Here is an 8,434-nt window from a genome sequence, read left to right on the forward strand (position 1 = left end):
TCCGGGCTTCCATCTGGATCCTCTTACATTCTTCAGTGGTGAATAAAATCTGGAGTTGTTGACAATCATCCCAGGTGGGCTGGTGAGTAAACAAAATAGTTTCTAGGAGATCGGTTAAATCTCTGGGGTTATCTGAAAATTTGGCATTCTGAGTTTTCCAATTATGCAGGTCACTAATGGCAAAAGGCCGATAGTGGAGTTGTTGATTGCCAGTTGCGTCTGCGGGCCCTGCAGCTCGCAACGGCAAGACTGTGGAATCTGCTGGTCCACTAGGGGGCGCTGCATGCTGCATTCTTCCATGGGTGCTGGCTGCCGGGCCTGCTGCTGCCGCCATTGTCCCACTATTGTCCGGAGCTTGGGGCAATGCACCCTCTGCAGCTGCAATACCTGCTGAAGGGGTTTGATAAGGGGGGGGGATGGAGCTCTTCCTCTGTCTCCCCCGGAATACTGGGTGGGTTGGCGCCAAAGGTTTAATCTCAGTTTCTGCTGCCAGGATAGTCTTAGGTGCCTGCTTAGGAAGAGAAAGAGGTAATAGTGGCTTTAACCAGAGGGGTGGATTCTCTACTAAATCCTGCCACATGATAATATATGATCCCTGGTCTGGGTGTCCCCAGCTGGATCGGAATACAACTTCTTTTACCCTTAAAATAATTTGGAGATCAAATGTGCCCTCAGTCGGCCACCCTACGTTGAACGTAGGCCACTCTGAAGTACACAGGGTCACAAGTTTTCTTTTCTTTATTTCTAAACTTAAATTATGTGCTCTTTGCCTAACTTCTTTAAAGTTACCAGTCAAAAGAGAAAGAGGAGTCGTCATAGTCTGTCCCATTTCGTCCGTCCACCAAATCACAAACACTAACAGACAATGAATAGACACACAAAAGGACTAACAAAGAATGCCTCCCACAAATTGGAAGCAAAACCGAAAGTGGGACAACGGCCTCATGCCGTGCCATGGGAGTGACCCGCTTCATCCCTATACCAATTCAGAATTCCAGATTGGAGGGCTTCCACTTCCTCCCTTCCTGAAGAGGTCCTGGGACGTCTCCCAGTTCCTCCGGCTGACGGCCCGCCCATGCGTTCACTTAGGCCAAAGTCAGCTCTACAGAAAATGGGCCCAGGTATTACACAAAAAGCTTGTACAAATATCAAACAATTAAACACACTTACCAGCTGGCTGCAACCTCCTGGGTCGGGAGTCCTGGGGTGTCTGGAGATCCCGGACGAGCCCCCAAATGTTGTGCCCAGTTCTTGAATCCCCAAAAACCACCAAGGAGCCAATTCCACTGCAAAAGCATAGGGGTTGTTTATTCAAGCTCGAGCTCGGACCCTCATCCGTCACTGGTGCAGCGGTTCAGGAATGAGAGCCCCGAACAAAGGAAAAGGGGTCTTTTATCCGGGATGGAGCAGGTACGGGGAAGTTTCAATCAGAAAATTACAGGATTGGTTGTCATTTTTCAAATTGCGTGTTGTCTCTAGTTGATTGGCTCTGTCCTGTGGCCGAGGCCGCAAACTGCTGTTTCTAGGAATTTCAAGTTTTTCTGATATTTACTGATTGGTTGTTACTAGGGGCTAGAAAAGGAGGGGAGGAGGTTTTAGGACTCTGTGAGGTAAAGCCCTGAGGCATGGGGAGAATGTGCTGGAGTTCCCGGCACTAATGGCTCCTAGTTAAAGAATAATTACCTGGAGGGCATTAGTGCAAACGTGTGGTCTCACAGCCTGAGGACATTCACAATAGGGCAGAAAGGAACAAAAGTTAATCATGGACCCTCTCCCCTCTACCCAAGCCCCTATCAGCTGATGACAGGGAGCTGGTGTGAAGCCTCTGGGCTCAATTGTCACACATTTCACATTCTCGCCCCAAATTCCTCAACCTTTTGTGAGTATGCACAACCCCCTCTCCTGAAACCAACAAAAACTGTATTTCAATGGCATCTGGGGAGTCAGATCTGGGTACTGAACTACCCCTACTCCTTGCATTGCCGCTTTGCAATAAATGATTTTCTCTCCTCTCAATATCAGTGTGTAAACTGTTTTGGTCTGACTGCACACCTGGCGTTTGGTCCTATAACAGAACCATGCATAAAGTAAGACAGATATGACATAAAGTTCCTTCCCTTCTTTCTTTTTAATCACTTATAATAAAAAATACTGCTGTACAACATTCATTTTCTTACTTTCAACATCTCCAGGAGAAAGCAATCTTTGGAGTTGTAATGGCTAAGAATATGCTGCCTTTTCCTTCAGTATCCTTTATGGCAATCATTCATTATTTTGATAAGCAAATATGATTTTCTAGTCAAGAGGCAGAAAACCTTTAGAAATGTGACATTTTATGCATCATCTTATATCGGTTGTAGACTCCTTAAGAAACTATTAGAGTCTCAGTAAATCTTTAGGTCCCCCTTGAAAAGGCTTGACCTTTTCAATCAAAAACAGTCATAAAAATTATGTCTTTATTTCAGTTACGTTATTAGTTATGAAAGCAGTAAATTCAAGAACTAGACATGAATTTTGCTAATGATCAGTTTTCATGGTTAATGCAGTGAAGATTTTTCAGTGAAGCTAAGGCTAGTGTAACACTAGTTCTCTCTGCCTGCTCATAAGTTCCTGTGATGGCTGAGTTGTTATTTTTGAAGCATGCTTTATCTTGAATAACTTGACCCTTTCACCTTTCCTTTTGGACTCTCCATTTCATTTACAATTTTATCTCTAAATAGATTTATTCTTCTTTGGTGCTATCTTTTATTTTCATTTATTTCATTTATCAGAACTTACTATTGATAATGCTGATTTATTCACTGTATGTTATCTTTTTGTTCTGTATGAGGAATATAAATGTTTTTAAATTTAAGAACTCATTCTGTGCCATGAAGCTAGTCTATGACAGATAGTGAAGTCCTTGAAAAGTTCTCTCTCTTATTTGATATTGAACCAATATTATCTAAAAATCTATTTTCACAGTATTGACAAATGTTAAGGACATATTCCTATTAACATTCATCTAGACACACATTCTAATGTATTAACATCAATGACATTTAATAATTTGGACAAAATTCTAGTTTTCATGATTAAACAGTACCACATATTACAGATATATATGAACAAAAAAGTATGACATTTTCTAAAGGTATCTACACACTTATTTTATCACAAAACATGACAGCCATGCTTGGTAAAGTGGAGGGTCAACAAAAAAGGGGAAGGCCCTCAACAAGATGGATTGACACGGTGACTGCAATGATGGGCTTAGGTATAGCAAGGATTGTGTGGCTGGCATCAGACCAGGCAGTGTTTCTTTCTGTTGTACATAAAGTTGCTCTGAGTTGGATGTGACTTGAAGGCACCTAACAACAACAACAAATTCAATAATTATTAAACACTAGATTTTGTGGTCATGATAAAATCAGTGCTCTCAAAGTACATAGTATGTTGCACTTTGATCTCTTTTCTCATAATTCTCTGGGGAGACAGTCACTTTATGATAGCCCTTGTAATGACTGTATTTATCTTCTCAGTGCAAATTAACCCAGTTCTTTCAATATTTTCAGAACACAGTATGTTGAAAGCAAAGAGCTTTAAATTTAGCTTTTTGTTTCTTTGCAAATCATTTCTAAATTTGCTTGTCAGCAAATAGTACCTAAAACAATGAAAAAGTTGTCTTTAAAGCATATATTTTATGATGTAGAATAAGAAAAGATTTAGTCGTGACAATCCTTTGTCCAATGAGTGCATGTGAGTGCATGCATTTACATACATAAGGTCACATTGATAATATCATGTCCTCTCTCTCTCTCTCCATATATATACATACATATATATATAGGAGCTCTGGTGGTAGTGCCTAAGGCACTTGACTGTTAACCAGAAGGCTGGCAGTTCAAACCCACCAGCTACTCCTTGGAAGGAAGGTTGGGCAATCTACATCCGTAGACATACTGCCGCAGAAACCCAAGGAGGGGTCGCTATGAGTCGGGGCCAACTAGCAAGCACATAACAACAACAACATACATATATGTATATATATATATATAGAGAGAGAGAGAGAGAGAGAGAGAGAGATAGTTAGGTGCCCTCAAGTCATCTCCTACTCATAGCAACCCTATGTAGAGCACAAAACATTGCCTGGTCCGGTGCTAACCCCACAATCCTTGCTATACCTGAGCACATCGTTGCAACCACTGTGTCATTCCATCCTGTTGAGGGCCTTCTCCTTTTTCGTTGACCTTCCACTTTACCAAGCATGGTATACTTCTCCAGGAAATGGTCCCTTCTTACAACATGGCCAAGGTAGGTGAGATGAAGTCTGGCTATTCTAGCTTCCAAGGAGCATTCCAGCTACACTTATTCCAGGACAAATTTGTTAGTTCTTTTGGCAGCCCATGGTTCTTTCAGTATTCTTTGCCAACACCACAACTCAGAAGCATCAACTCTTCTACATTCTTCCTTATTCATTGTCCAGCTCTCACATGCATATGAGGTGACTGAAAATACTTTGGCTTGTGTCAGGCGCACCTTACTTTTCAAGGAGATATCTTTCCTCTTTATCACATGAAAGAGATCTTTTGCAGCAGATTTGCCCAATGCAATAAGTCATCTAATGTCTTGACTGCTGCTTCCATTGGTGCTGATTGTAGAATCAAGTAATATGAACTTCTTGACAACTTCAATCTTTTTCCATTTATTGTGATGCTGTTTATTGGTCCAGTTGTGAGGATTTTTGTTTTCTTTATATTGACGTGTAATCCATACTGCAGACTATAGTCTTCAATCTTCATCACCTAAACCAGTCATCCTCACTTTCAGCAAGCAAAGTGGTGTCAGCTGCATATCACAGATTGTTAATGAGTCTTCTTCCAATCCTGATGTCATGTTGCTCTCCATATAATCCAGCTTCTTGGATAATTTGCTCAGCATACACATTGAATAAGTATGGTGGAAGGATACAACCCTGTCACACTCCCTTCTGATTTTAAACCAAGCACTATTCCCTTATTCTATTCAAATGGCAGCCTCCTGGTCTAAGTACAGATTCCTCATGAGCACAATTAAATGTTCTGTAATTCCCATTCTTCTCAATGTTACCTATATTTTGTTATGATCCACACAATCAAATGCTTTTGCACAGTCAATAATACATAAGTAAACATCTTTCTTTTATTCTGTTTTTTCAGCTAAGATCCATCTGACATCCCTCATTCTTCATCCTCTTCTGAATCCAGGTGGCATTTCTGGCGGTTCTCTGTCATTACACTGCTGCAACCATTTTTGAAATATCTTCAGTGATATTTTACTTGCATGCGATATTAATGATATTGTTTGATAATTTCCACATTCTGTAGAATCATCTTTCTTTGGAATGGGTACAAATATGAATATGTTCCAGTCAGTTGACCAAGTAGCTCTCTTCCAAATCTCTTGGCATAGCCAATTGAGTGCTTCCAGACCAGCATCCATTTGTTGAAACATCTCAAAGGATATTCCATCAATTCCTGGAACCTAGTTTTCGCCAGTTCCTTCAGTGCAGCTTTTTCATTGATCCTCTACTTCTTCCTTCAATACCATTAGTTCCTGAACATATGCCACCTCCTGAATGGAAGAACATCAACAAATTATTTTTGGTATAGTGACTCTATGTATTCCTTCCATTTTGTTTTGTTGTTTCCTGCATTGTTCAATTTACTAGCCATACAATTGTTCAATACTGCTACTCAAAGCTTAAATTTTTTCTTCAGTTCTTTCAATTTGAGAAAGGCCAAGTGTGTTCTTCCCTTTTTGCTTTCTAACTCCAGGTCTTTGCACATTTCATTATAATAATTGACTTTGTCTTGTCGAACTGCTCTTTGAAATCTTCTGTTCAGCTCTTTTATCTTGTCATTTCTTCCATTTGCTTTAGCTATTCTCCATTCAAGGGCAAGTTTCAGAGTCTCTTCTGACATCCATTTTGGTCTTTTCTTCCTTTCTTACCTTTTTAATGACCTTTTGCCTTCTTCACGGATGATGTTCTTGTGGCATCCCATAATTCTTTTGCTTTTCAGTCATTGGTGTCCAATTCTTCAAATCTATCCTTTAGATGGCTTCTAAATTCAGGAGGGATGTATTGAAGATCATATTTTGGTTTTCATGGACTTGTTTTATTTGTTTTCAACTTCAACTTGAGCTTGCATATGAGTAATAAATGGTCTGTTCTACAATCAGCTCCTGTCCTTGTTCTGGCTGAAGCTATTGAACTTCTCCTTCTTGCCTCTTGCCACAGATGTAGTCAATCTGATTCCTGTGTGTTCAGTCTTGTGAAGTCCACATGTACAACCACCATATTGATTGTTGGAAAAAGATATCTGCAATGAACAAGTCATTAGTCTTGCAAAATTCTATCATGTGATCTCCAACGTTATTTGTATCACCAAGACTAAATTTTCCAACTACCAGTGATTCTTCTTTGTTTCCAACTTTTCCAACATATGCTGATGTGATAATCAGCACATCTTGTGGGCATGTTCAGTGAATTTCAGACTGTAGGAATTGGTAAAAATCTTCAATGTCCTCATCTTTGGCTTTGGTGGTTGGTGTGCAAATTTGAATAATAGTGGTATTAACTGGCCTTCCTTGTAGGTGTATGGATAATTTCCTACCATTGACAGCATTGTCTTCAGGATAGATCTTGAAACATTCTTTGTGATGATGAATGCCACACCATTCTTCTTCAGTTTGTCATTCCCCAAATAGTAGATCATATGCTTTTCTGATCCAAAATGGCCCAAACTGGTCTTTTTCAGCTCATTAATGCTAAGGATATCAATTTGTATGTATTCAATTTCATTTTTTACAATTTCCAATTTTCCTTGACTCATACTTCATACATTCCATGCTCCAATTATTAATGGATGTTTGTAGCTGTTTCTTCCCATTTGAATCATGCCACATCAGCAAATGGAGGTCCCAAAAGCTCTACTCTATCCACATCATTAAGGTTGGCTTTATTCTGAGGAGATAAGTCTTTTCCAGTAATATTTTAATTGCCTTCTAAACTGAGGGGCTCATCTTCTGGCACTGTATTGGACAGTGTTTCAGGGCTATTCATAAAGTTTTCCAGTAATATATCAAACAATGTTTCACTGCTATTCATAAGGTTTCCCTGGCCAATTCTTTGAGAAGTGGCTGGCTTCTTCTTTCTTCCAAATCTGTCTTAGTCTGGAAGCTTCACTGAAACTTGTCTACCATAGGTAACTGCTGGCATTTGCAACACCAGTGGCATAGCCTCCAGCCTCATAGCAACATGTAAGCCACCACAAGATGGCAAACTAACTGACAAGTTTGTCTCTTTTAGTTGTTCCGAGCTGCTCTGCTCACTTCCTGGCCTTCCTTAAAGCTGCTCCAAACCCCCTGGTTCCTAGCTCCCCTTTTTGGCCTCCCCTGAAAGCCAATCCAAAATCCTCTACTACTCAGGTCTCCTCCAAACCTTAATGCTTAATCCCTTCCCTTAATGCTGCTTCCAAAAGCCCCCAGTGCCTCACTCCCCTTCTGGGCTGCCCCTTAAATCCACTTCCAAAAGCCCTGCCCATACCCTGCTCCCCTTTTGGGCCACCCTTTAAAGATGCTTCCAATATCTCATGGTTTTTGAATAAATAGATGGAAATTATAAAAAGAACAAAATGAAATTTTGGAGTTTAAATGATAATTAACCAAATGAAAAGTTGGTTGGGGGAGAGCAACAGATTTGAACTGGAAGGAAAAAAAATAGGGGTCTGAAGATAGATCAATAGAAACTATGTAATCTGAAGAACAAGAGAAATAAAGAATGATGAAAAAATAAAGATAACCTAGGATAAATGCCAAAAACTATACATATTTAGAGTATACCAATATACGCATGATTGTAGTAGAAGAAAGAATAAAGCAGAGAGAAAGAAGCAGGAAAAAATAATTACAAAAATAATAAAGCTATATTTTTATCACATTTCCTGATTCCAAAACTCATTTCAAGTTTATAGTAATCACAAAAATGTGGTTCTGTCATAATAATAGAAATATAGATCAATAAAACAGAATTGAGAATACAGAAACAAACACTCAGATTTACAGTAACTGATTTTCAACAATGGTATCATGGTAATTCAATGGAGAAAGACTAGTCTTTTCAACAAATAGTGATGACCTAATGGGATATCCACTTATGAAATAATAAATTTAAATCCCTACCTCATATTCTATACAAAAATTTACTATAAGTGGATCAAAAATTTAAAGGTATAAGTTAACTTATAAAATTCTTAGAAGAATGTTGTTGTTGTTGTTAAGTGCCATCGAGTCATTTCCGACTCATAGCGACCCCATGCACAGCAGAACAAAACACTGCCCAATCCCGCGCCAGCCCCACAATCCCTGCTATACTTGAGCCCATCATCACAGCCACCGTATCAATCCATCTTGT

This window comes from Orycteropus afer, unplaced genomic scaffold (assembly GCF_000298275.1).
Source record: "Orycteropus afer afer isolate SDZICR_OR568_19922 unplaced genomic scaffold, OryAfe1.0 scaffold00001, whole genome shotgun sequence".
NCBI lineage: Eukaryota > Metazoa > Chordata > Mammalia > Tubulidentata > Orycteropodidae > Orycteropus > Orycteropus afer.